This window comes from Dendrobates tinctorius, unplaced genomic scaffold, assembly GCF_039654945.1.
Source record: "Dendrobates tinctorius isolate UK_male_01 unplaced genomic scaffold, ASM3965494v1 ptg000156l, whole genome shotgun sequence".
Classification (NCBI taxonomy): Eukaryota; Metazoa; Chordata; class Amphibia; order Anura; family Dendrobatidae; genus Dendrobates; species Dendrobates tinctorius.
In genome coordinates this window covers 29925085-29952128 of record NW_027361823.1, presented here as the reverse complement: position 1 = coordinate 29952128, position 27044 = coordinate 29925085, and the positions used below count along the sequence as shown (strand labels likewise).

General features: G+C 40.9%; 1 long non-coding RNA gene across 1 annotated transcript; it reads right to left on the bottom strand.

Annotated features, from left to right (window-relative positions):
- Positions 1 to 704: 704 nt before the first annotated feature.
- LOC141051257 (uncharacterized) lies at positions 705 to 2674 on the bottom strand. The gene is made up of 2 exons (XR_012220608.1): positions 2464 to 2674; positions 705 to 1300 (listed from the first exon to the last, which is right to left on the bottom strand). It is a non-coding gene; the product is annotated as an uncharacterized lncRNA (long non-coding RNA).
- Between the last annotated feature and the right edge of the window lie 24370 nt (positions 2675 to 27044).

The following is a 27044-nucleotide window of genomic DNA, read 5'->3' as shown; positions in this document are numbered from 1 at the left end:
GTTGTGTGGATAGGATCAGGGGTCTGCAATCCGCTTAGTTACCAACCTCTCTGGTTTTCTGTGGCTTAGCTTGGGCTTGCTCTCCTCCTCGGTGACCCAATCATAATACACGTCCTTTAGCTGCTTCACAACTTTTGAATCTTGAAGCTGTTAAAAAGGCTCTCATTCATGGAGTATAGGCACAGTAAGTCATTTTATCATTGCAGTGCATATGTTCATTCTTTTTACCATTGTTAAGCATTTTTTTCAGGTGGATTCCTGATTAGACCCATCTGAAAAAGACGTTGTGCTTTAAGGAAGCCATACAAATTATTCCAAAGTAATGAAAATGGATGATTTCTACCAGAAGACATATTAATCAAGTGTAATTAAACAACATGAGACTTTTTTAGCCAACCAATGGAACGCAGTCAATGTCTGAATCAAAGTCGGCAATGTTTGAATTTTTCATCCAGTAGTCAACCAAAATATGTTTCAACCGTAAATTATCTTTTCTCGGAAGAACATTCTTAGAAAGATTATTAGTTCAACGACTGTTATCACTGATTGTCTAATGCCAGTTTGAACAATTCTAAGAGTGAATATGATCTAAAATGTGAATGATTGCACCAGTGTAACGATCGTCCACAAGAAATACAATTACTTCTATCTTCTACATAGAAGATACTGTTCACGTAAAATGAGCACACATCATCAGTCAGTGAGAAGTTTTTATTTGTTTTGCTATTTATTCAGCTTTTACTAGTCAAGCTTTGCTATCCTACAGCTACAGTAGGTCAAATCATGCATCAAATATATTGTTGGAAAATCACATGGCTTTTTGTTGATAATACCCAATACATGTCCTAATATATAAAGACTACTGTTACTAATACTACTTTCTTCACCTATGCTGCATTCACTTAGCACATCGTGGACTATGGTTTTGTAAATCTAGATCTAATACTTGCTAATGTATTTTGAGACACAACTGCTTATGAACGACTGGTGGAACAGGACCCCCACAGATCATCATTCGTTAGATAGCTATACATGGTCCTATTATAAAGCAGCCAACTAGGATACAGCCTATGTATTTTAATCACACGGAGCATCTGCTATTGTATTCTATGATAGATCTTTGGTTCCTCCTCTTCATCTTCTTTTGATTGTGTCATGAATTCATCACCATCCAACATTTTTTTGTTTTCCTCTACCACTTTTTTGATAAAGTATTCACCATCTATCTCTGGATCATTATTTGGGATATAAACTCCAGGAAAAGATATTGGATGCGTCATAATTTCTTTGTCTCCCTTTGCTACAAAAGAAAAAAAAAGTTATAAAAGATTTGTGTAGAAATAGTATTAGATACAGGTCTTTTTTTTGTTTTTTTAATGATTTTTTACAAAGGGGACATGGCTCACAAGGTGATAATGCAGAGTAGCTTAAAGGGAATCTGTCACCCCTTTTTTGAGATATCATATAATGATATCATTCAATTGTGTGTCACATGAGGATTCTCTTAGTACTTTTGCTTCTCCCTGACCCCGCACCTTTCGTGCATAAATGCCTTTTTTATATCGGCCACGGTATGTAAACTGCCACGGTCCGGTCCGCTGGGCGGGGCTTATTCACCTGCTCCGCCCTCCCTGTCTTGCTCTATGCATTACTTCTTGTGTAGAGCAAGACAGGGAGGGGGGAGCAGTTGAACAAGCCCCGCCCAGCGGACCGGACCGTGGCTGTTTACATACATCTGAACCGATATAAAAAAGGTATTTATGCATGAAAGGTGCGGGGTCAGGGGGAAGCAAAAGTACTAAGAGAATCCTTATGTGACACACAATTGAATGATATCATTATATGATATCTCAAAAAAGGGGTGACAGATTCCCTTTAAAGCTATGCCCCAGAGGATCCTGTGAGCCAGGCGCCATTGGTAGAGAGCATAAAAATTATCATTTAATGAAAAGGTTCACAACTCTGGAACTGTACAGTGGATTTTAAGAAAAGCAAAAAACAAAATACTCAGGGGCGCAGCCGAACTAAAAAATGAGCAAAAATTGGCCACTTTTGACTTTGTACGTATCACTGATAAGGCACCCTAGGACCAAATTAATATCCCACCAAATTATACAGAAATCACTGTAGTGTGTGTTGGGAGAGAGGTGGAACTCCCACGTGCCTCCCATAAGTGCTAAGGACGCTGTGTGCGTTTCCTGTAGTGAAGCCTGTAGGACAAGGACTCTGAGAGACTTTGTTTTTGTTTTACCTTTTTCTCAGAAAGGCTATGTTTGTTTTTCCTGAACCCTGTGAAGGGTTATGCTGTTTAAAATTAACCAGCAGATGAATTTCTACTAGTACTGTTCCTGTGTCTACCTTTGTGCAGCAACGCAGCGAGTCAACCCCTCACAATATATAAAAATGAAACCTGTCCATAAATATGGTGCCTGTACGATGGTGGTAGGAAAGGTTAATACTTACAAAAAGATAACTCCATGCAGAGTATGTCATTGTCAATTTTTCTGCAAAACAGGTAGGTACGGCAGTGCTCTGTGGTGCACTTTCTCATTTCCTGAGTGATGTAGTTTACCAAGGATTCACTCTTTTTAGCAAATATTTCATCTTCATCAAATATATACCCATGTTTATAAACCAGAGGATTGTTTGTTATGTTCAGCACTTCAGCAAGGGATTCTTTATAAGTGCCTGGAATGAAATGTTTCATTTTGACCGTTAAAGGTTTATTGAAATAGTCAATGATTGTCAGATTACTAATCTCTGTGGAAATATGAAGCACTACTTAGCAACAATATATACACTACACCCTATATTGGCCCTGAAGATCCTTACAAATACCACCATGCATTTCACTGAATACATTATAGTAGTAAAAAAAAGTAACACAATGCAGCACAGAATACCATCCCAGCTGCACCAAACAAATATCATAGTACAACACTGAATAAATCCCCAAAATTGCAAAATAAATGCCATAGACAGCTCAAAATGGCTCCCAAAATACCATAATACAGCACAATGTACCTTACCTAAAGCAACTAATACAGAAGCACTAAATGTCTCACCATCACTGACAAATAAATACCACTTTGTAACACTAAAAGCGTCCAAGCAGGCCCCCCCAAAAAAATCAGAGTAGCAAAAAAAACCTTCTAAGCATTGCCAAAAACTAGAGCACAAGAACTCACCGCAGTGTAAAAAAGAAAGGGCCCAATATATCAAACTGCTTATGATTTAAATGTGGCATAAAACATTTTGAAATGTCACAAATTTTTTGCGCAACGTACCGTTGTGCAAAAATGGAGCGACTTTTGGCATTCAAAATGGAGGAAGCGGTGGGGAGGTTTAGGGTCAGATTGGACATGGCTGTGCTTGCCCCTCATATTCATGGAAAGTGGTGGCATTATTTTTACACCATAAATTGATATAACTAACATTTTTGGCAAAACCCATATGGGTGCACACCACTGACAAGTTGCGTCAAATTCACTAAAGGGAATCTGTCAGCAGGCAGCCAGGGTTGTGAAGTCGGTAAGCCAAACCTCCAAATCCTCAATTTCCATGACACTGACTCTGACTCCGACTCCACCAAAATGGACTCTGACTCTGACTCGACTCTGACTCCACAGCCCTGGAAAAGAGACCCTGAATCCCTTGGTGTCACTTAGTTTACTGGGTGCAGCAGATGTGACACAATCAGTGTTGTTTGATGTAGCAGAGCTCAGAAAGCTGTGCCCACAAACACCACAATTTTCTGTGTACATTGTATATTGACAGTGAGCTGCTTATGAAAGGAGGTGAAGTCAGACTACTTGGCACAAGGCAACTGGTCCCAGCAATGATAATGGCCTAGTAATAAAGCCTTTATTGTTAGTAAACAACAGCACACAGCCTGATAAGTGACACATCGCTGTTCTTAGATTACAAAGCAAAAATCTGATGACAGATTCCATTTGATTGGCGTGTGCATCTTCATGAAGTTGCACACCCTACTCCTACACGCCAGTCATTAAGAATGGCATATGAAATGCCAGTCTTAATGAATCACTGCTAAGAGCAGAACAATCTACCTCCTAGCTGCACTACTGAGAAGCTCTAAATACTGTACCTCCCAAGCAGCACTGAAAAATTGATACTACTCACCAAAAAATACCTCCCCAGCAGTGCCATATAAAACAATGCAAAAAAAAACTCCCCAGTCACACCAGAGACCAAAGTGCAGCACTAAATAGACTACAGTGCAGCACTAAACACTTCCTCAGAAGGTCGACAATTAAGGACAAAACAGCTTCCTAGCAGTGCCAAATAATAGTAAAAAATACCAATCTACCAGTGCCAAATAAATACAGTACAGCAAAAAAATAACATGCGTGTAGCACCACATAGCACAGTGCAGACATAATCATTTAATTCATTGGACTAATAAAAGTTTTAAATGAATTTCACCAATCCAAATGATGGCCTTATAGCAACCAAGTTTGTTTTTTGATTAGGTACTGGCCTACCTAGTATACAGAGGGTACAGAAAGTATTCAGACCCTTTTAAATGTTTCACTCTTTGTTTCATTGCAGCCATTTGGTAAATTCAAAAAATTTCATTTTTTTTCACATTAATGTGCACTCTGCACCCCATGTTGACTGAAAAAAACAGAAATGTAGAAATTTTTGCAAATTTATTAAAAAAGAAAAACTGAAATTTCACATGATCATAAGTATTCAGACCCTTTGCTCAGTACTGAGTAGAATCACCCTTTTGATCTAGTACAGACATGAGTCTTCTTGGGAATGATGCAACAAGTTTCTCACACCTGGATTTGGGGATCCTCTGCTATTCTTCCTTGCAGATCCTCTCCACTTCCATCAGGTTGGATGGTGAACTTTGTTGGACAGCCATTTTCAGGTCTCTCCAGAGATGCTCAATTGGGTTTAGGTCAGGGCTCTGGCAGGGCCAGTAAAGAATGGTCACAGAGTTGTTCTGAAGCCACTCCTTTGTTATTTTAGCTTAGGATCATTGTCTTGTTGGAAGGTGAACCTTCAGCCAAGTCTAAGGTCCAGAGCACTCTGGAAGAGGTTTTCATCCAGGATATCTCTGCATATGGCCGCAGTTATGTTTCCTTCAATTGCAACCAGTCGTCCTGTCCCTGCAGCTGAAAAACACCAACATAGCATGATGCTGCCACCACCATGTTTGACTGTTGGGATTGTATTGGACAGGTGATAAGCAGTGCCTGGTTTTCTCCACACATACTGCTTAGAATTATGACCAAAAAGTTCTATCTTCGTCTCATCAGACCAGAGAATCTTATTTCTCATAGTCTGGGAGTGCTTTATGTGTTTTGTAACAAACTCTACGCAGGCTTTCATATGTCTGGCACTGAGGAGGGCTTCCGTCGGGCCACTCTGCCATAAAGGTCTGACTGGTGGAGGGCTGCAGTGACAGTTGACTTTGTGTAACTTTCTCCCAACTCCCTACTGCATCTGTAGAGCTCAGCCACAGTGATCTTGGTGTTCTTCTTTACATCTCTCACCAAGGCTTTTCTCCCACGATTGCTCAGTTTGGCTGGACGGCCAGGTCTAGGAAGACTTCTGGTGGTCCCAAACTTTTTTCATTTAAGGATTATGGAGGCCACTGTGCTCTTAGGAACCTTGAGTACTTGGGCAAATGTGTGCCTTGCCACAATTCTGTCTCTGAGCTCCTTGGCCAGTTCCTTTGAGCTCATGATTCTCATTTGGTCTGAAATGCACTATGAGCTTTTATATAGACAGGTGTGTGCCTTTACAAATCAAGTTCTATCAGTTTAATTAAATACAGCTGGGCTCCAATGAAGGAGTAGAACCATCTCAAGGAGGATCACAAGGAAATAGACAGCATGTGACTTAAATATGAGTGTCTGAGCAAAGGGTCTGAACACTTATCACCATGTAATACTTCAGTTTTTCTATTTTAATAAACTTGCAAAAATTTCTATATTTCTGGGGTATTTTCAGTCAAGATGGGGTGCAGAGTGTACATTAATTAGAAAAAAAACATGAACTTTTTTGAATTTACCAAATGGTTGCAATGAAACAAAGAGTGAAAAATTTAAAGGGGTCTGAATACTTTCTGTACCCACTGTATTTAGTTAGGCCACTTTTAGATAAAGAAGATTTGTAACAGAAATCTATTATAATTTACAGGACAATTTATCAAATCCTTACCCACACATTCAGATCTACAGCCTGCTGATTATGCTACAGAATTGTTGTAGAATGCACTATAAATCTGGTAGAAAATGTGTGGCAAAATACAAACAAAGCAAATGTTCATTTTGCTGTGGATTTCCAGCACATTCCACAGCAGAAAACATCTACCACTTAATTGGAATTCTAGATCCATGTTTTACCCCCAAAAATACATTATTTAGAGATTAACCCCTTTCCTATATTAGACATACTCTTTCGTCCATGTGACCTGGGACCTAAGCCCCAAGGATGTAATAGTATGTCTAGCGCGATCAGCTGCACTCACGGGGGGAGCGCAGCAGATCGCGGCCGGGTGTCAGCTGACTATCACAGCTGACACCCGGCACTATGTGTCAGGGGCGGTCACGGACACATTAACCCTCGGCACACTGTGATCAAACATGCGTCCCTGAGACCCCCGCAGCAGCGCGATGTGCACCGCTGCTGCGGGGGCCTCCTTCCCTGCAGGTACCCGGATCCAAAATAGCGGCGGGACCTTCGGGGGCCTGCAGGGAGCCGGCTTCCTCATGCCTGCAAAGAGCCGGCATGAGGAAGCCTCCAGCACTGCTTGAGACAGATCGCTGATCTTTGATGTGACAGATCAGCGATCTTTCACATGACAGTCATGTCCCCCCTGGGACAATGTAATAAAGTTAAAAAAAAATGTAAAAACAATTTATAAAAATCGCTAAATAAATTAAAAAAATAAATATTCCCTAATAAATTCATTTTTTGAAAATAAAAAAAACAATAAAAGTACACATATTTGGTATCGCCGCGTCCATAACGACCCGCCCTATAAAACTCCCACTAGTTACCCCTTTATTGAACCCCTTAAAAAATAAAAAACGAAGCAAAAAATAATGATTTATTATCATACCGCCGAACAAAAAGTGCAATAACGCGCGATCAAAAAGACAGATATAAATAACAATGGTATCGCTGAAAACGTCATCTTGTCACGCAAAAAACGAGCCCCAACACAGCATCATCAGTGGAAAAATAAAAAAGTTATAGGTCACAGAATAAAGCAATGCAAAAATAATTATTTTTATATAAAATAGTTTTCATTGCTTAAAAGCGCCAAAACATAAAAAAAGACATAAATGAGGTATCGCTGTAACCATACTGACCCGAAGAATAAAACCGCTTTATCAATTTTACTGCACGCGGAACGGTGTAAACGCACCCCCAAAAGAAATTCATGAATCGCTGGTTTTTGTTCATCCTGCGTCCCAAAAATCAGAATAAAAAGCGTTCAAAAAATGTCACATGCCCGAAAATAGTACCAATAAAAACGTCAACTCGTCCCGCAAAAAATAAGACCTCACATGACTCGGTGGGTCAAAATAAGGAAAGATTATATCTCTCAAAATGTGGTGATGCATAAACTATTTTTACAATAAAAAGCGTCCTTTAGCGAGTGACAGCTGCCAAACATAAAAACCGCCATAAATAGTAAATCAAACCCCCCGTTATCACCCCCTTAGTTAGGGAAAAATAATAAAATAAAAAAATGTATTTATTTCCATTTTCCCATTAGGGCTAGGGTTAGGGTTGGAGTTAGAATTGGAGGGTTTCCACTGTTTTGGCACATCAGGGGCTTTCCAAACGCGACATGGCGTCCTATCTCAATTCCAGCCAAAAAAGTCAAATATGGCGCTGCTTCCCTTCCGAGCTCTGCTATGTGCCTAAATAGTGGTTTACCCCCTCATATGGGGTATCAGCGTACTCAGGACAAATTGTACAATAACTTTTGGGGGCCTGTTACTCTTGGGAAAATATAAATTGGGGGTGAAAGATCATTTTTGTGGAAAAAATATAATTTTTTAATTGTACGGCTGTACGTTATAAACTTTTGTGAAGCCCTTGGGGGTTCAAAGTGCTCACCACATATCTAGATAAGTTCCTTGGGGGTCTAGTTTCCAAAATGGGGTCACATTTGGGGGGTTTCCACTGTTTAGGCACATCAGGAGCTCTCCAAACTTGACATGGCATCCGATCTGAATTCCAGACAATTTTGCAGTGAAAAAGTCAAACGGCGCTCCTTCCCTTCCGAGCTCTGCCATGTGCCCAAACAGTGATTCCCCCCCACATAACAGGTATCGGCGTACTCAGGACAAATTGCACAATAACTTTTCCAGTCCAATTTCTCCTGTTACCCTTGGTAAAATAAAAAAATTGAACCTGAAGTAATTTTTTTTGTGAAAAAAAGTTAAATGTTCATTTTTTTAAACATTCAAAAAATTCCTGTGAAGTACCTGAAGGGTTAATAAACTTCTTGAATCTGGTTTCGAGCACCACGAGGGGTGCAGTATTTAGAATTATATCACTTTTGGGTATTTTCTAACATATAGACCCCTCAAAATGACTTCAAATGTGATGTGGTCCCTAAAAATAAAATGGTGTTGTAAAAATGAGAAATCGCTGGTCAAATTTTAACCCTTATAACTTCCTAACAAAAAAAAAAATGTTGGTTCCCAATTTGTGCTGATGTAAAGTAAACATGTGGGAAATGATACTTATTAAGTTTTTTGAGTGTGATATCTCTGTGATTTAAGAGCATAAAAATTCAAAGTTGAAAAATTATGAAATTTTCTAAATTTTCATCAAATTTCCGTTTTTTTCATAAATAAACGCAAGTTATATGAATGAAATTTTACCACTAACATAAAGTACAATATGTCACAAGAAAACAATGTCAGAATCACCAAGATCCATGGAAGCGTTCCAGAGTTATTACCTCATAAAGGGACAGTGGTCAGAATTGTAAAAATTGGCCCGGTCATGAACGTGCAAACCACCCTTGGGAGTAAAGGGATTAATCATGATACATTTTTTAACTTAAAAATCAACATTCATACAATTCATAATCAATACCCACATGGCAAATTTTGTAGGTAAGTAGGGAATTTTAGCCACAAATTTGCAGGAAAATTTGCAATTCTTACATGAGAGTTTTGCCAAAAATGTGGTTATAGACATAAGCTTATATAATGACTGATGAATTTCACGTAAAGAATTCACATTATATGGATTTAAAAATCTATATTGTATGAGAATTTACAGGTGTAAAAAAACTGCAATGTTTTCATTCTCATCTATTTTGCTGTTACTGTATTAGGCAGCAAAATGTTCCACTGAAAAATCTGTGTATAAAATCCACAACTAATACAGAATATGTGAATGTAGCATCATTAAGATAAGACGCCACTACAGCATTCTAGCGGTTTTCTATTCTGTCTCTTTGGTCAAGTACCACCTGCTTTTTATTGACTTGGGAGAACAGAAGAAAGATATTTGGTTATTTCATTCTATATCCTTTTTTCATACATTTTTACATAAGGGGTTTTCAGTCCCGGATTATATATAATCTAGACGATTTTCTATTTGGTAGGTGAGGACAAGCCACAACTTTTGTATCTGGATTTATTACACAATGCTTATGGAAGAGGAAAATATTTTACCATCGGTTATAAAAGATGACACTTACCGAGCGCTATACGCAAGCAAACAATGTTGTAGCCCACTTTGGTGCAGTATGTGTAGTATTGACAATCTTCGGTGATGCAGTACTGCATGAGCATCTTACTGTACTTTAACAGTAAATGCAGTCTTTCAGCAAATAATAAATTCTTGTTATATTGGTGTCTGTCTAAAAATGCTGGGCGGGATTTTAAAGTTTCAAGATCTTGTAAGTCTTCATCAAAATGCGTTGAGTTGGCTAGAATAAGAAATGTTTTACAATAACGCGTCAGTAAAAACTGCTTGATGATTACACACTTCTGTAGCTAGTGGCAGACATACTGAAACACTGGTGGGCAATAAGAGAGACTACTTTCTTCTTCAAACGATTTTATCACCTGTATGACACCTTTAATAAAACGCATCCATGATTATTGAAATTCAGCCTGACTAGTGCCCTGAGTCACATACCAAATGGAGTACAAATTATATAATAATAATCTTTTTATTTATACAGCGCCAACATATTCCGCAGCGCTTTACAGTTTGCACACATTATCATCATTGTCCCTGATGGGGCTCACAATCTAAATTCCCTATCAGTATGTCTTTGGAATGTTGGAGGAAACCTACGCAAACACGGGGAGAACATGCAAACTCCTTGCAGATGTTGTCCTTGCTGGGATTTGAACCCAGAACTCCAGCGCTGAGCCACTGTGCTGCCCCTAAGTTATATGTTAAAGCTACATTTCCATTGACTTCCGAATGTATAATGCCACCCTTGACCATTAGACTCCAAATACAAGTGCAAAGTTTGTAATTCATCCTCAAAAATGCTTCAGATCTTCCGTTATGTCAGGTCAGGGTTCCAGCAACTCCACCTTCGACACAGTCAATGCACAGACAGAGAAGGGGGCCGGCTCAGTTATTGAAATGGGCTAGTCTGCCAGCCCCCTTCACACACAGCTACAACTGTACAAATTAGTTAAATAGATCTCTTGAACCTGATGAGACTGATGTACTTATTTTGATAATCCATGTCAAAATGGATGTTTAATCCCTAAATTAAACAGATTGGGCATTTTTTTACTCCAGCTCATTTTAATAGTAGACAAGACATCTTAAAAAAAGTGATTACGCAGCCATTCTGACATATTCTAAAGTAAGAACACCAGCTTTATTAGGTTTCAGAAATCTAAATAATGTATGTAGTTTGTATTGTGAAATCTAGTAACAGTTCCACTTGATAACACAAATACACATGTAAATTCTATATATTTTCTTTTTATTAGGAACACATCTAAACTTTTTTAAAGGGACAATTCAATTCATTTTGGGAACTTTAGGCATTGTTCAACAGAAGGAAAAACAGCCCCTAAGCACAATAGAGAGGTGGTTTAAAGTTTGTGAACCTTTCTGAATTATTTCTTCACACACTTGATGTACAGCTACATAAGATTTTTTACACAAGTCCTAAAAGTATATAAAGGGAACCAAATAAAACAGATATTAGACTTTGTAAAGTGATCTCCAATATCACACACTTGTGAGTGGCAAAAGTATGTGAACCTTTAAAAATAGCAGAAAATGCGAAGGTAAACTTAAGGGGGTTTTACACTAAGCGATATCGCTAGCAATATCGCTAAAACGTCACCGGTTTTGTGACGTTATAGCGATATTGCTATGTGTGATACTTACCTCCGACCGGCTCCCCCGCTGTCAATCGCTGATCGCGCGAGATCGGGCGGCTCCATTTCTCGTCGTCTGCTTCCTGCTGGGCTTCCTGCTGTGTGAGACGAGCGACGTGTGGACGCGGGCGGGAGGACGTCAGGATCGCTGTGTGTGAAAGGTGAGTATCGTCCGCTGTATTGCTGCTGCATCGCTGTGAGATCTGCCTGTGTGACAGCTCACTAGCGATCATTTAGTGATGCACCAGCGATCCTGACCGGGTGGGATCGCTGGTCGGATTGCTGGTGCATCGCTAAATGTAAAAGGGCCTTTAGAGTCTGGTGTTTTCAATCAATGCGGTGACAATTAGGTGTGAGTGAGTGACCTGTTTTATTCTAAGAACAGGCGTCTATCAAAGTCTGATTTTGACAACACATTTGTGAAAGTGTCTCATGGCAGAAACAAAGGAGACTTCTGACTTCCTCAGAGGAGTTTTTGATTAGTGTGAGACTGGAAAAGGATATGATAACCATCTTTAAAGAGTTTGGACTCCACCAATCCACAGTCAAATGGGCAATATACAGATAGTGGAAATTCAAGGCCAGTATTACTTTACCCAGGAGTGGTCGACCAACAAAACAAACTTCAAGATGTATAATAGGTCCAAGAAGGCATCTGCCTCTACATTATTCTATTGTCACACTGGGCAGCAAAAAACTGCTGACGGACTCAAATGTTGCTTTCCGGTATCTGCCTGATGTCTCTTCTCAAAAGTTGGCAAGTATAGATTACTAGATGACAATTGAGTAGGGTGAAATAGACAGTAATTGATTCAAATGTAACAAATATCCCAAAAGGGCCCAAGAGACCCACTAATGACCCTGCCTTTCTCAACAGTATTTAAAATTGACATTTTATGTATAATATGGAGAAATATTAAGTACGGTATATCAGCAGAAAGATGTGATACTTACTCAACCTTATATCGATACATATATTGCTTAGGCCCAATTTGGTACAATACGTAAAGTAGCGGCACTCTCTTGTTATGCAATTTTCCATAATTTCTGCACTGTATTTTATTACTGGATCAGCTAAATAAGTAAAGACTTCATCGCCATCAAATATATATCCAGCCTTATACACTGCTTCATATGCCAGTTCCGTTGGCTGTTTATCTGTTGAGGTGTCTGGAATAGAAAATTCTGTATTTTGTTGCAATTACAGTAAGATTTCACGAAAAAAAAACATTTAAATATTAGGCAGGAGCTTTTGCTATAGTATTTGTGGTTAGGACATAGACGCAGAAATCGGTCCGTATTAAAGGGAATCTTCGAGCAGGATATCGCACACCAACTGGGTATATGTGAATGTAGTGCTTTCAAAGGCAAGTCCAGCAAAAACTTTTACGCGGACAGTCTTTTCCTCCGTTACTGAGAAATCAGCATTTGAATTGAGATGCAAATGACTATGGTAGTTCTGAAGTCTCTGTCACTCCAGCTCTATTCTCCACCCTTCTGGACTTATGGCTCCTTTGACTGAAGTATAGAGTCTGTCAGTCAAAGCAGGAGGAGGCAGCAGTGGGCAGATAATAGAGCTGGAGTGACAGGGGCTTCAGATCTAGTCATTTGAATGTCAGTTCAAACGTTGATTTCTCAGTAATGAAGGAACCGACTGGCCATGTAAATAATTGTATTGCTGGACTTGTCTTTGAAAGAGCTACGTGTACATATAAACAGATTAAGGGGTGAAATTCTGCTGATAGATTCCCTTCAAGCTCATGTGAAATTGTCCTGAGACTGCATCATGTAATCTGAACCGCTATTAGCTACTTGCATTTCTGTATGATCAGTGCTTAGAGCTGTACATCAATTCATGGCATTGTAGCACTGTACAGAAATACCACATATATGCTGTACATTATTTGTAGGGGAGAATTAGTACATCCACATTTCTTGAAAATTAGTAATCATTTGATCCATTTCCATTAAAAAAGGGTATTACAACTTGCATTCACATAATATGACACGTTTCTGAACTGCTGCAATTAAAACCGGCAAATAAAATATGATATGAGTCTAAATATAATAAATCTGATATATATTTCCAATGTTGTTACTCAAATCACACTTAAAGGGAACCTGTCACCATGAAAATGCAGTCCAATCTCCAGGCATCATGCTATACAGTATGGGAAGTGGAGTAAATGTATAGTTTTGTGAGAAAGATTCAGTATACGTTAACCTGTGTTTTATTCATTTACTCATCTATTCTTCCTGGCATTTTCAGTCCAGTGGGCAGGCCTATCAGAGATTGACAGTTTTCATTGGATAAGAATGCATATAGAGACAGCTGTTAGTCACTGATAGGACTGCACACTGGACCAAAATCCCAGAAAGAGCAAAAGTTTAAAGGGAATCTGTCACCCCTTTTTTGAGATATCATATAATGATATCATTCAATTGTGTGTCACATAAGGATTCTCTTAGTACTTTTGCTTCAACCTGACCCCGCACCTTTCATGCATATATACCTTTTTTATATCGGTTCAGATGTATGTAAACTGCTGCTGTCCGGTCCGCTGGGCGGGGCTTATTCACCTGCTCCCTCCCTGTCTTGCTCTCGCATTTCTTCTTGTGTAGAGCAAGACAGGGAGGGGGGAGCAGTTAAATAAGCCCCGCCCATTGGACCGGACCGTGGCAGTTTACATACATCTGAACCGATATAAAAAAGGTATTTATGCATGAAAGGTGCGGGGTCAGGGGGAAGCAAAAGTACTAAGAGAATTCTTATGTGACACACAATTGAAGGATATCATTATATGATATCTCAAAAAAGGGGTGACAGATTCCCTTTAAATGATAATACATGGGTTATATACTGACCGTTTTCTTACAAACCTACATATCAATCTACCCCCTCTCTCTTGTAAAGCAAATTATTCAGAGAGCTCTCATGTCTTACCTGCCAAAGAGAAATGTATCAGTGCCAGACCAAGGAGAAAAGTCACACATCCTGCCCTCATACTGCCAGGTAACAAGGTCAGCCGATAATACTCTACCAGCCTGACGTCTTATATGCAATTCTAAACTGGCTCAGCTTCAACTCAGCTTAATAAGTACGGCACTCCCTCTCATCAATATATCCATAACTCTAGACTAACACATTAAGGACGCAGACAATTTTTGGCAAAATTTTTTGCACTTTCATCTTATTTCCTACTATTTTTCAAAGATGCATAACTATATTATTCTTCCATAGACATATCCATTATTAGAGGGATTGTTTTTTTGTGGAATGAGTTGTTGTTCTGCAAGTCACCACTTTACCATATGATATATGGAAAAAAAAATGGGGAAAAAAATGATAAGTGGGAGTGAAGTGGTGAAAAAACTGTAATTCCACAATGTTTATTTTTGGGGGTGTTTTTTACAGCACTAATTCTATGGCAAAAATTATCTGACAACATGATTTTTCACGTTAGTTTGATTAAAAACATACAAATTCGAAACAAAGCACTGGAGAGTTCTGAAGTTTGGATCTAAATCCCATTCGACACCTGTGGAGAGATCGTAAAATTGCTGTTGTGAGAAGGCAATCTTCAAATATGAGAGACCTGGAGCAGCTTCAAAGAGAAGAGTGCTCCAAAATTCCAGTTCAGAGGTGTAAGAAGTTTGTTCATGGTTATAGGAAGCGATTGATTGCAGTTATTTATCCTGTGTGCACCCAAATATTAAGTTGACGGTGCCAATAATTTCATCCGGCCCGTTTTGGGGTTTTGAGTGAAATTATGTTCAATTTCACTTTTTTCTCAGCTTTTTTTGTGTTGGTCCAAAACACACAAAGAAAATAAACATGTGGATAGCAAAACATGTAATTTTCGGGAAGAAATACCTAATTTCTGGAATTGTTTCAAGGTTGCCAACACATCCGGCAATGCCTGTATATCACTGACCATGGGTGCACTATATGACTACATAAAATATAAATGTATTCTAAATTTATAATATGTACTGTACATGAATTCCACCATGCTATGTGCAAGTTTGTCCATCCACCAAAATTAGCACCCAGGGGTGTAATGTTATAACGCCTCCCCTTTGCCAATAAATTACTGCTTATTGGATAATGATATGACAATGTATAGAGAACAGATACTGTATATGATTAGTAGCAGCAGTTATTGCTATATATGACATTTGGTAATTTATATAACCGTATGTTGCATTGTCACTAATATCTCTTGCAATTATCCCCCATATCAGCAAACTCTATCATAGAGAATAGACACAGTGGTTACCAAGCTTATATTCCAAATTTCTAGATACTAGTATCCCATGATAATTGATTTCCTTTTCATCTAACTCATAAGTGAGAAGATCATTGTAACATTGTGTTTCTCTAATATCATTGCTGTATTAGATATGACTAGTCTCAACGCATTTCGCTCAACCACTTATTGGTGGAAACATCCTTCAGGAGACTAATACTGCTATTTGGCACCCGAGTATAGGATGAACACCCTGCGGTCCACGATATGAGCGTTCGATGACATAGTACACTATATTTATGACTGATACTAATAACAGGGAAACGTGACTTTTATTCAATTCTATCCTTACTGAGCTTCCTCAGCTTCTACTCTAGTGAACTCCTTTTCAATAATGATCGGGAAGCACCAAGAGAACGTTGAAACCTAATGTTGAAGCCTTGTGGGAATGGTTAAGGTATGGGAGGCAGAGAGACGGTTCTTTAGGCCATTCTTCCCCTAATCAATCACCACTACATGAAACAGAGGTGACTTTTGCATATAAATCTTCAGGAGTTATGGAACCAGCATCTCCATTTAAATTCAAACTGAGGGAAACAGACCCGACACTTCTGATTGACTGGATATGGTCATGCTTATTCCTAGATCTCAGTAGTTAGGGTCTTTTTTTTACCAGACTAACTGATGGCATGATACGACTGCATAGCGGGGATAAACATTTACCGATCGGCATCGGCAGAACAAAGTAAACAATTTGCGTTAACAGATTATTCAGTGCACATAGACTGATTCTCGGCACTGCACTGCGCCAAGGATCATTTCACCAGAGAAACCAGCTTTTTGCTTACTCATCTGATAATCATTAGTCAGCCTGTTTACACTGCAAGATAACGGAAATGAATTGAGCATTTTTAAGAATGCTCGTTCATGATTATCGTCCAGTGTAAAGGCAGCTTAACATAATAAAAAATATTACTAGAATTACTAGTGTAGGCTATACAGGAGCATATCTACAGGGGCTGCAGGGCATATGCTCTGGGAATATTGGGTGTACAAATAAATCATTCTACATTGATCAAAATGATTACTTACAAGGCTTGGAAAGTTATAGAAGTTGACTTTAATTTTGAACCTTTACACATTACACACTATGTAGAAACTGGTACACGGAGAATCATCTTGCAATGCTATGCCATGTCTGCAAAAATAGTTTTTTAATCAGTAAAGTAGATATTTGCCTTACAAGAAGCCTAAAGTAAAAAAAAAAAAATAAAAAAAAAAATGTCAATGCTAATTCTTTTTGTTTCCGTGAAATCCTATATTCTGATCAGCCTTACCTTTTGCCTGTGATATTTTCATAACATTTTTTTTTACTGTGGGGTATTGTTCACAGCTTTGTGTGGTTAAGCTGATGTAATGGAAGGTCTGATTTATTGGCTTAACTTTCAACGTTTTTATCAGATGCTGCATTGGTATTAAACTACTGTATATTGTACAAATCGTAGTCTTTACTGAAAACTTATGAATCTACGGTATATCTGCAGCCTTTGTGCAGGTCACTGTGCAGATAGCTGCCATCCTTACCCACTTGCAAGTGTCTCAGAAATCAATGAACAGTTATTATAAGTGGATACTAGTGATGAATAGAAAGATTGAAACTACTCTGGTTCAGCATCCAATTTGATCCTCCAAGGCAGCCGGAGCAAGACAGTGTTCAGTTCTGTGAAAGCAATCCTCTCCATCCCAGGCGCCTCATCCGACATCGGAAGTAAACACTGCCCTGATGTGTCTGGCATGGAGGAATGGACTGGTTGCTGGACCAGAATAGTTTTGTCATGATCCAGGATGGGGTTTGTCTTTGGCCCGTCCTGGTCAGACAGGGGTTAATTGTTTCTGCCTCTCTCTGGCAGAGGGCGGCTATTTAATGCTCACTCGACCTAGGTCCGGTGTCAGTTATACTCCTGCCCTCGGCTGAGTTAGTTGACCTTGTGCGTACGTGTGCCTTGTGACTGTGATACTTTATGCTTGTTTGGTTTTGACCCGGTTCTGTCCCTGTTGCGAGTTCTGCCTGTTCCTTTGGTACTGCTCTGCTATTCCCGTGTATGACTCTTTTGCCTTTAACCTGACTACTCTCTGACTGCCCCCCTTTTACCGCATTGCTATCTCTGTGTATGACTCATTGCTTACGTTCTGACTATTCTCTGCTTGCTCCTCTGGTATCACTCTGCCCTCCCTGTGTATGACCCCCCCGCTTGTCTGACCTGAGTTCCCCTAATCTTCACTCCAGGGTTCCTGCAATAGAATCCTACAGTCATCTACTGCAGCAGGATGCTAAGCCACGCCCCCTGTGGTCACATGATCGTAGGTCCTGGTACTCTATACTACCTTTAGTGTCGCAGGTCCCGTGCTCAGAACTTTCACTACAGTATTGGACCCCGCGCTCTCCCATAGTGTGGGTAAGTCACCCTGCTCTGCGTGGCAGTTTGCCGATGCTGACAGGGTCCTGATATTAGAGTCCTGACATTATAACTGACCATTACCATTTTTTTTCTCCGCTCCCCTCCTGTGTGTGTGATGGATCCTATGCACGCTCTTTCTGAGCAGGTAAAGGACCTGACTCAGATGTCTCAGAAACTCCTTGGGGAACAATGAGTCCTGGCTCAGTCTCAGCAGCTGATCACTGACACTGTGCAGGGGGTTTTATCATCGGGGGCTTGGGATGTTACATTAGTTTCCCCTGAGTCTCCGGTTAAGTTACCGGATACCTTTTCTGGAGATAAAAAGGAATTCAGGGTTTTCAAGGAGGGCTGTAAGCTTTTTTTTTCATTGAGACCACACTCTTCTGGGGATGAAAGTCAGAGAGTGGGGGTCATTATGTCTCTGTTAAGGGAAGCCCCCTAGGCATGGGCTTTCTCCCTTCTGACCACGGCCCCTGAGCGTATGACTGTGGATGCATTTTTTGAGGCCCTGGGGCATATTTATGATGAGCCTGATCAGATGCGTATGGCTGAGGACATGGTGATGAGTGTGTGCCAGGGGAAGCACTCAGCCGAGTGGTTTTGCTCAGAGTTCAGACGCTGGGCTGCTGAGGTCTTCTGGAATGATGCCACCCTCCGGGGTTTGTTCCGTAGAGGCCTGTCTGAACATCTGAAAGATGCCTTGGCTCTCCACCCTCCGCCTGATTCCCTGAAGGAGGTTATGACACAGGCCATCCGAATGGATAGCAGGCTACGGGCGAGGGAAGTGATGCAGATTGAGACACCGTTATTCTCCCAAGGAAGGGGAGCCAGTCCTACTTTGGAAACCATGGAGATGGGAACCATCGACCTCAAGGAGAAGGAAAGGAGACAACGGCGCGTGGGAAAATGATGTTTTCTCTGTGGCGATTCTGGACATTGGAAAAAGGATTGCCCCTCCTGTCCACTGACCAACAAGCCACTGAGCCCGGGTGATTGTTGTGGAGGTCACCCAGGCTCTCAGGTACCTTTTTCTGCATTTTCAAAAATGTTGTTGCAAGTGGAACTTTGTTGTGGGAGTGTCTCCACATCCACTTCCGCCTTCATGGATGTCGGATCGTCATTGAACTTTATTGACTCTGACTTAGTGTCCAGGTGTAAGTTAGGGACAGTTAGGCTGGAGACTCCTATCCATGTTGTTGCCATTGACAAAACACCACTGGCTAAGAATGACATCATATTTCTTACAGAGGAGTTTCTCCTTAAAGTGAGTTCCTTGCACCAGGAACGTATTTCATGTTTTGTTATGGACAACCTGCCTGCGGGACTGGTGTTGGGGTTCCCCTGGTTACAATTACATAATCCTGTGATTAATTGGGAATCTCAGGACTTTGTTAAATGGGGTCCCTGAAAAATGTCTTGCTACTGTGTCTGTGTCGTCCGTTGGTCTGGAAGGTATTCCGGAATACCTAAAAGACTATACGGACGTTTTCTCTGAAAAAGAGGCTGAAGTTTTACCACCACACCGCCCATTTGATTGTGCCATTGACCTGGTTCCAGTGCTAAATTGCCCAAGGCCCGCTTGTATAACCTTTCGGGTCCCGAGCGGGCTGCTATGAAGTAATACATTTCCGAGAGTCTCCGTAAGGGACACATTCATCCTTCTGTCTCTCCCGTGGCGGCGGGGTTATTTTTTGTAAAGAAAAAAGATGGTGGTTTGCGCCCATGCCTCGATTTTTGAGAGTTAAATAAGATAACTATACGTATCCCCTCCCACTTATTCCTGATTTGTACAACCAGTTGTCCGGAGCTAAGTGGTTTTCGAAATTAGATCTACGGGGAGCGTATAACCTTATCCGAGTCTGGGAAGGAGATGAGTGGAAAACTGCTTTTCTCACTACTGAAGGGTTGTTTGAAAATTTGGTCATGCCTTTCGGTCTGACCAATGCTCCAGCGGTCTTCCAAAATTTCATCAATCACGTGTTCTCTGATTATATTGGACGTTTTATGGTTGTGTATTTGGATGTCATACTGATCTACTCACCTGATAAACAGGCTCACATTGGTCATATTAGGGCAGTTCTTCAAAGGCTTCGGGAGAACTGTCTCTTTGCTAAACTAGAGAAATGTTTATTTTTTGTTCAGGAACTGTCTTTTCTGGGATTCATTGTGTCTGCTGAGGGGTATCGCATGGATCCTAATAAGGTGCAGGCCATTGTCGATTGGGTTCAACCTTGTGATTTGAAGGCTCTGCAGCGTTTCCTAGGACTCGCCAATTATTATTGCAAATTTATAAGGGGGTTCTCACAGGTGGTTAAACCCCTCACAGACATGACTCAAAAAGGGGCCGATATCAAAAATTGGTCAGCAGCAGCGATAGCGGCGTTTCAGTGTTTAAAAAAATGTTTCATGTCTGCTCCGGTTCTTATTCAGCCGGACCCACCTGAACCATTTATTGTTGAGGTGGATGCCAGAGTGGTGGGGTGGGGGCGGTATTGTCCCAGGGACCCGCCACTTTGACTAATTTGATACCTTGCACCTTTTTCTCGAAGAAATTCTCCCCTGTGGAGAGAAACTATGATGTTGGGAATCGAGAACTTCTGGCTGTGAAGTTGGCCTTTGAAGAATGGAGGCATTTTTTGGAGGGGGCCGTCCATCCTATAACCATAATTATATTGAGTCAGCTAAAAGGTTGACTCCTAGACAGGCTAGATGGTCACTTTTTTTTCCCGATTCCACTTCTCTATCACTTTTCGGCCAGGATCCAAAAATGTCAGAGCTGATGCCTTGTCACGCAGTCTAGATCCGGTGTCTCCCCCCGAACCTCCATCCTCCATTCTTCAGCCCGGGGTGGTGGTGGCAGGTATTTCTAATATGTTGGAATGGGAGATTCGGGAAGACCAGTCTCTTGCACCTCCGGCTAAGCCGGTGGATAAACTGTTTGTACCAGCTCAATTTCGTCTCAAGGTCCTCCGGGAGTTCCACGACTCAGTTCTGGATGGACATCCAGGGATCTCGGCTACCCGGAAGGCCATCGCCAGAATATTCTGGTGGTATTCTTTAGCCTCTGATGTTGGGGAATATGTGTCTGCTTGTGATGTTTGTGCCCGTGCGAAAACCCCTCATAACCGGCCGGCCGGGGAATTGGTACCACTGCCAATTCCTGAGAGACCATGGACTCATTTGTCCATGGATTTCATCACCAACCTTCCCCCCTCCAAGGGTAATTGTTATGAATGGGTCACCGAGGAGAAAAAAGAAAAACAAGCTAAGCCACAGAAAACCAGAGTGGTTGGTAACTATGCAGATTGCAGATCCCTGATCTTACCACACAACTAGCAGTAGCCGTGGAGCGTGCCTACGATGAACCTAGACACCTCGTCACGGCTGGAGGACTACATAAGCCTAAAGCAAGAAAAGGGAAAACTAACTGCCCCAGAGCAGACCCCAAAGGAATAGATAGCCCCCACACATGTATTGATGGTGAAACAAGATGAAGGCACAAACACAGGCAGGAAAATAGGCTGAGCAAATGATGGGGCCCAAACTAACCAGACAGGAAAGAAAAGGGAAGTCACTGTCTGCAACCTGCAAAAAACCCTACAAAAATAATGTCAAACACTTCTGATAGCAAAATTAACCCTGAAGTCACTAGACTTCTCCCACTATATCAGCACTCTGAAATATTCTGAGACAGAGCAAAAAGAGACCGAACTAGTAAGGGACAAAAAGCCAATTGGCAAAATACTGATAAATAAGAGTGGAAATTCAGCTCAGCCCCCAGCCAGGGCTGGCAGACCACACAAAAAACTGAATAGACCAACAAAATCAAGTGTGAACATTAGCAGAAAACTTAGCTTTAGATGACTGGAACAGAGCTGAAAACCAAGAGCTGACAAGCCAGAAGGAATCACCAGCAACTGAATAGGGCGTCGGCTGTCTTAAATCCAATCTGAGAATCCTGAGATTCAATCGTCATCCTCATTCTCAGGTGGCAGATCTCCACCTATCAAACGAGCCGCACCACCTCCCATCACCACCAGAGGGAGTCCAGAAGGGGAACTCACAACTGGTGAACCAGAGAATGAACTCACAACAGTACCCCCCCCTTGAGGAGGGGTCACCGAACACTCATCCACGCCACCAGGCCAATCAGGATGGGCCCGGTGAAAAGCACGAACCAATCTATTGGCATGAATATCAGAGGCAGAGACCTAAGAATTATCCTCCTGACCATAACCCTTCCATTTGACCAAATACTGGAGTCTCCGTCTAATCAAACGAGAATCCAATATTTTCTCTACCTCATATTCCACATTGCCTTCGACCAACACAGGGTCAGGAGGTGCTGCCATAGGAACCACTGGCTCAACAAACCTCTTCAACAGAGATTTGTGAAATATGTTATGGATCTTGAACGTAACTGGAAGAGCCAATCGAAACGAAACAGGATTAAGAATTTCCAAAATCTTATGAGGACCAATAAATCTTGGCTCAAATTTAAGAGATGCAACCTTCATAGGAATATTCTTAGACGACAACCAAACCATATCACCCACTTTAAACCGGGGACCAATGGTCCTATGCCGGTTGGAAAATCACTGGGCCTTTTCCTGAGAGAGTGACAACTTATCCACCGCTTGATCCCATATCTGCTGCATTCTCTTAATCACAGTGTCCACACCTGGGCAGGATGAAGATTCCACTTGCCCTGAAGAGAATCGAGAATGAAACCCAAAATTACAGTAAATCTCTGCTTAAGCTCCTGAAATGCTTAGATAGCCTCAGGAGACCAATTCAACACATCAGCGCCCTTCTTGGTCAGATCAGTCAGTGGTTTGACAATACCAGAAAAATTACCTATAAATTTACGATAGAAATTAGCAAAACCCAAAAACTTCTGGAGGGCCTTCAAAGAAGTAGGCTGAACCCAATCATAAATGGCCTGTACCTTGGCCGGGTCCATTTCAATAGTCGATGGAGATAAGATAAATCCCAAAAATGAAATCCTCTGTACACCAAAGAGGCATTTCGAGCCCTTAACAAACAGGGAATTCTCCCTCAAAATCCGGAACACAGTCCGGACGTGTTCCACATGAGAATCCCAATCACTAGAAAAGATCAAAACATCATCCAGATAGATGATCAAAAACTTATCCACAAAGTCACGGAAAATATCATTCATAAAGGACTGGAAGACAGAAGGGGCATTAGTGAGCCCAAAAGGCATCACCAGGTACTCAAAATGTCCCTCCGGAGTATTAAACGCAGTCTTCCATTCATCCCCGTGCTTGATGCGAATAAGATTATACGCCCCCCTGAGGTCAAGCTTAGTAAACCAGCAGGCACTCTTAACTCTGGAGAATAAATCAGACATCAGAGGTAACGGGTACTGATATTTAAGCGTCATCTTGTTAAGGGAACGATAATCAATACACGGTCTTAATGAACCATCTTAATTGGCCACAAAAAAACCCAGCACCTAAAGGTGACGAGGATGGTCTAATATGTCCCTTCTAAAATGACTCCTTAATATAGGATCACATAGCAACATGTTCAGGTACTGATAAGTTGAAAAGCCAACCCTTGGGAAATTTACACCCAGGCATCAACTCAATTGCACAGTCATAACTCCTATGAGGAGGCAAAGACGCAGACTTGCTCTCACTAAATACATCAGAAAAATCGGCTAGATAATCAGGAATATCATGAGACTGAGGAGAGGTGGAGAAAACAGGAGCATCCCTAAGAACACACTGACAACCCCAAATCACCACAGACCCAGATATCCAATCCAAAACTGGATTATGAATTTGCAACCAAGGAAAACCCAGAACAATAGTATCATGCAGATTATGCAGCACCAAAAATTTACAATTTTCTTGGTGGTCTGGGGCAACCCGCATCGTCATCTGAGTCCAAAACTGAGGTTTATTCACCGCCAAAGAAGTAGCATCAATACCCCTCAAAGGAATAGGCGTCCGCAGAGGTGTCATGGAAAAACCATAACGTTTAGCAAAGTCCAAATCCATCAGATTCAACGCTGCTCCTGAATCCACAAAAGCCTTCGTGGAAAATGTGGATAAGGAGCAGACCAGAGTAATTGCCAAAAGAAACTTAGGTTGTATACTGCCCACAGCAAATGAGTGTGCAAAACATTTCTTTTGTTTTGGGCAGACAGAAATAAAATGAGAGACGTCTCCACAGAAAAAACACAGCTTATTGCGCCTTCTAAACTCCTGACGTTGCGCCCTAGACAAAACTCTATCACATTGCATAGGTTCAGACATTTGTCCAAAAGGTGACAACTCCTCTCGTGTAGTTTTGCGTTCACATAAACGCCATCAATTTGAATGGCTAATGACATAGAATCGTCAAGACCAGAGGGAACAGGAAATCCCATCATAGTATCTTTTATGGTTTCTGACAAACCCTTCCGAAAGAGAGCTGCCAAGGCACCATCATTCCAGGTAGTAAGGACCGCCCACTTTTGGAATTTTTGACAGTATAACTCTGCAGAATCCTGTCCCTGGTTCAATGCCAATAGGGCTTTCTCAGCTTGATCAATAGCATTAGGTTCATCATACAATAATCCCAAGGCTTGAAAAAATGCATCCACATTAGTCAGAATAGGATCTTCAGGTGTCAAAGAAAACGTCCAATCCTGGGGATCGCCGCGCAGCAGAGAGATGACAATTTTAACCTGCTGCGCGGAGCTCCCTGACGAGTTAGGCTTCAAGGCAAAAAATAATTTACAATTACTCTTAAAATTCAAAAATTTAGACCGATCCCCAAAAAACACATCAGGAGTAGGGATCCTTGGTTCAGCAGCATGTGAATGTGCGAGATAGGTGGAAATTCCCCCGCACTTCAGCAGTGAGCTGCTCCACACGATCAGACAATTGCTTCATCTCCATTGAGAAAGAAAAAAAATTCCCCCTGCGGCCTCAGAGACATAGAGGAAAAAATATACACACAAAAAAAAAAAGTATTCTGACAAACTCTCTTTTTTTTTACAATTCTTTCCTGCTATTGAGAACCCTAGGATCTGCGGTATGGCTGGTGATTCTGTTATGAATGAGTCACCGAAGGAGGAAAAAACAAAAATACAAGCTAAGTCCAGAAAACCGGAGAGGTTGGTAGCTATCGGATTGCAGACCCCTGATCCTATCCACAACAACTAACAGTAGCCGTGGGGGGTTCCTACGATGCCCTAGATCCCTCGATCACAGCCGGAGAACTAAATAGGCCTAAAGAAAGAAAGGGGAAAACTAAACTGCCCCAGAGCAGACCCCAAAGCAATAGGCAGCCCCCAACATATAATGACGGTGAAGCAAGATGAAAACACTAACACAGATAGAAAGATAGGTTGAGCAAATGATGGGGCCCAAGCTAACTAAAAAGGACAGGATAGAAAAGCTGCTGTCTGCAATCCGCAAAAAACCCTACCAAAAAATGTCCCAACCATCTAATAGGAAAAACAGGCCCTGAAGTTGCTAGGACTTCAAAATGACGATATCAGCACTCAGGTAAATTCTGAAGACAGAGCAAAGAGACAAACTGATCAGAGACAAAAATGGAACTCAGCACACCCCCGACCGGGGATGGCTGAACTCCAAAAACAAGGTAAACAAAACAAAACTAATAAGTTCAAAAGCAGAGCAAAAACTTATCTTTGGGAAGCAGGAATCAGACTGGACTCCAAGAATCCAGCAGAGAAATCACCAGCGACTCAGAAGGGCGTCGGCTGCCTTATATCCAGTCAGCAGATCCTGTTACACAGTCATCATCTACCGGTTCAGGTGTTTGGTAATCAGCATCTCTACCTTCCTTCACCAGAAGAGGGAGTTCATCAGACATCGACGGTGAAAGGGAAAATGAACTCACAACACATGAGGAAGTTTGCAGAACTGCCTGTGACAGATTGCTGATCTGTCACAGTGATCTGTGATGTGACAGATCAGCGATCTGTCACAGGACAGTGATGTCCCACCTGGGACTATGTAATAAAGTAAAAAAAAATTAAAAAAGTGTAAAAATAATTTTTTAAAAATCGCTAAATAAATTAGTAAAAAAAAAAAAAAAAATATTCCCAAATAAATTCATTTTTTGAAAATAAAAAAAAGCAATAAAAGTACACATATTTGGTATCCCCGTGTCCGTAGCGACCCGCCCTATAAAACTGTCACATTAGTTAACCCCTTTAGCGAACCCCTTAAAAAATAAAAATAAAAAACGAAGCAAAAAATAACGATTTAATATCATACCACCGAACAAAAAGTGCAATAACGCGCGATCAAAAAGACGCATATAAATATCCATGGTACCTCTGAAAACGTCATCTTGTCCCGCAAAAAACGAGCTGCCAAACAGCATCATCCGCAAAAAAATATAAAAGTTATAGCTCGCAGAATAAAGAGATGCAAAATAATTATTTTTTATATAAAATTGTTTTCATTGCAAAAAACCGACAAAACATAATAAAACGACCTAAATGAGGTATCGCTGTAACCGTACCGACCCGAAGAATAAAACCGCTTACCACACGCGTAACGGTGTAAACGCACCCCCCCAAAAGAAATTCATGAAACGCTGGTTTTTGTTCAATCTGTGTCCCAAAAATCGGAATAAAAAGCGATCAAAAAATGTCACGTGCCCGAAAATGGTATCAATAAAAACGTCAACTCGTCGAGCAAAGAATAAGACCTCACATGACTCGGTGGGTCAAAATATGGAAAAATTATAGCTCTCAATATGTGGTGATGCAAAAACTATTTTTACAATAAAAAGCGTCTTTTAGCGTGCGACAGCTGCCAAACAAAAAAAACGCCATAAATAGTAAATCAAACCCCCCATTATCACCCCCTTAGTTAGGGAAAAATAATAAAACTAAAAGAAAATGTATTTATTTCCATTTTCCCATTAGGGTTAGGGTTAGGGCTAGGGTTAGGGATAGGGTTAGG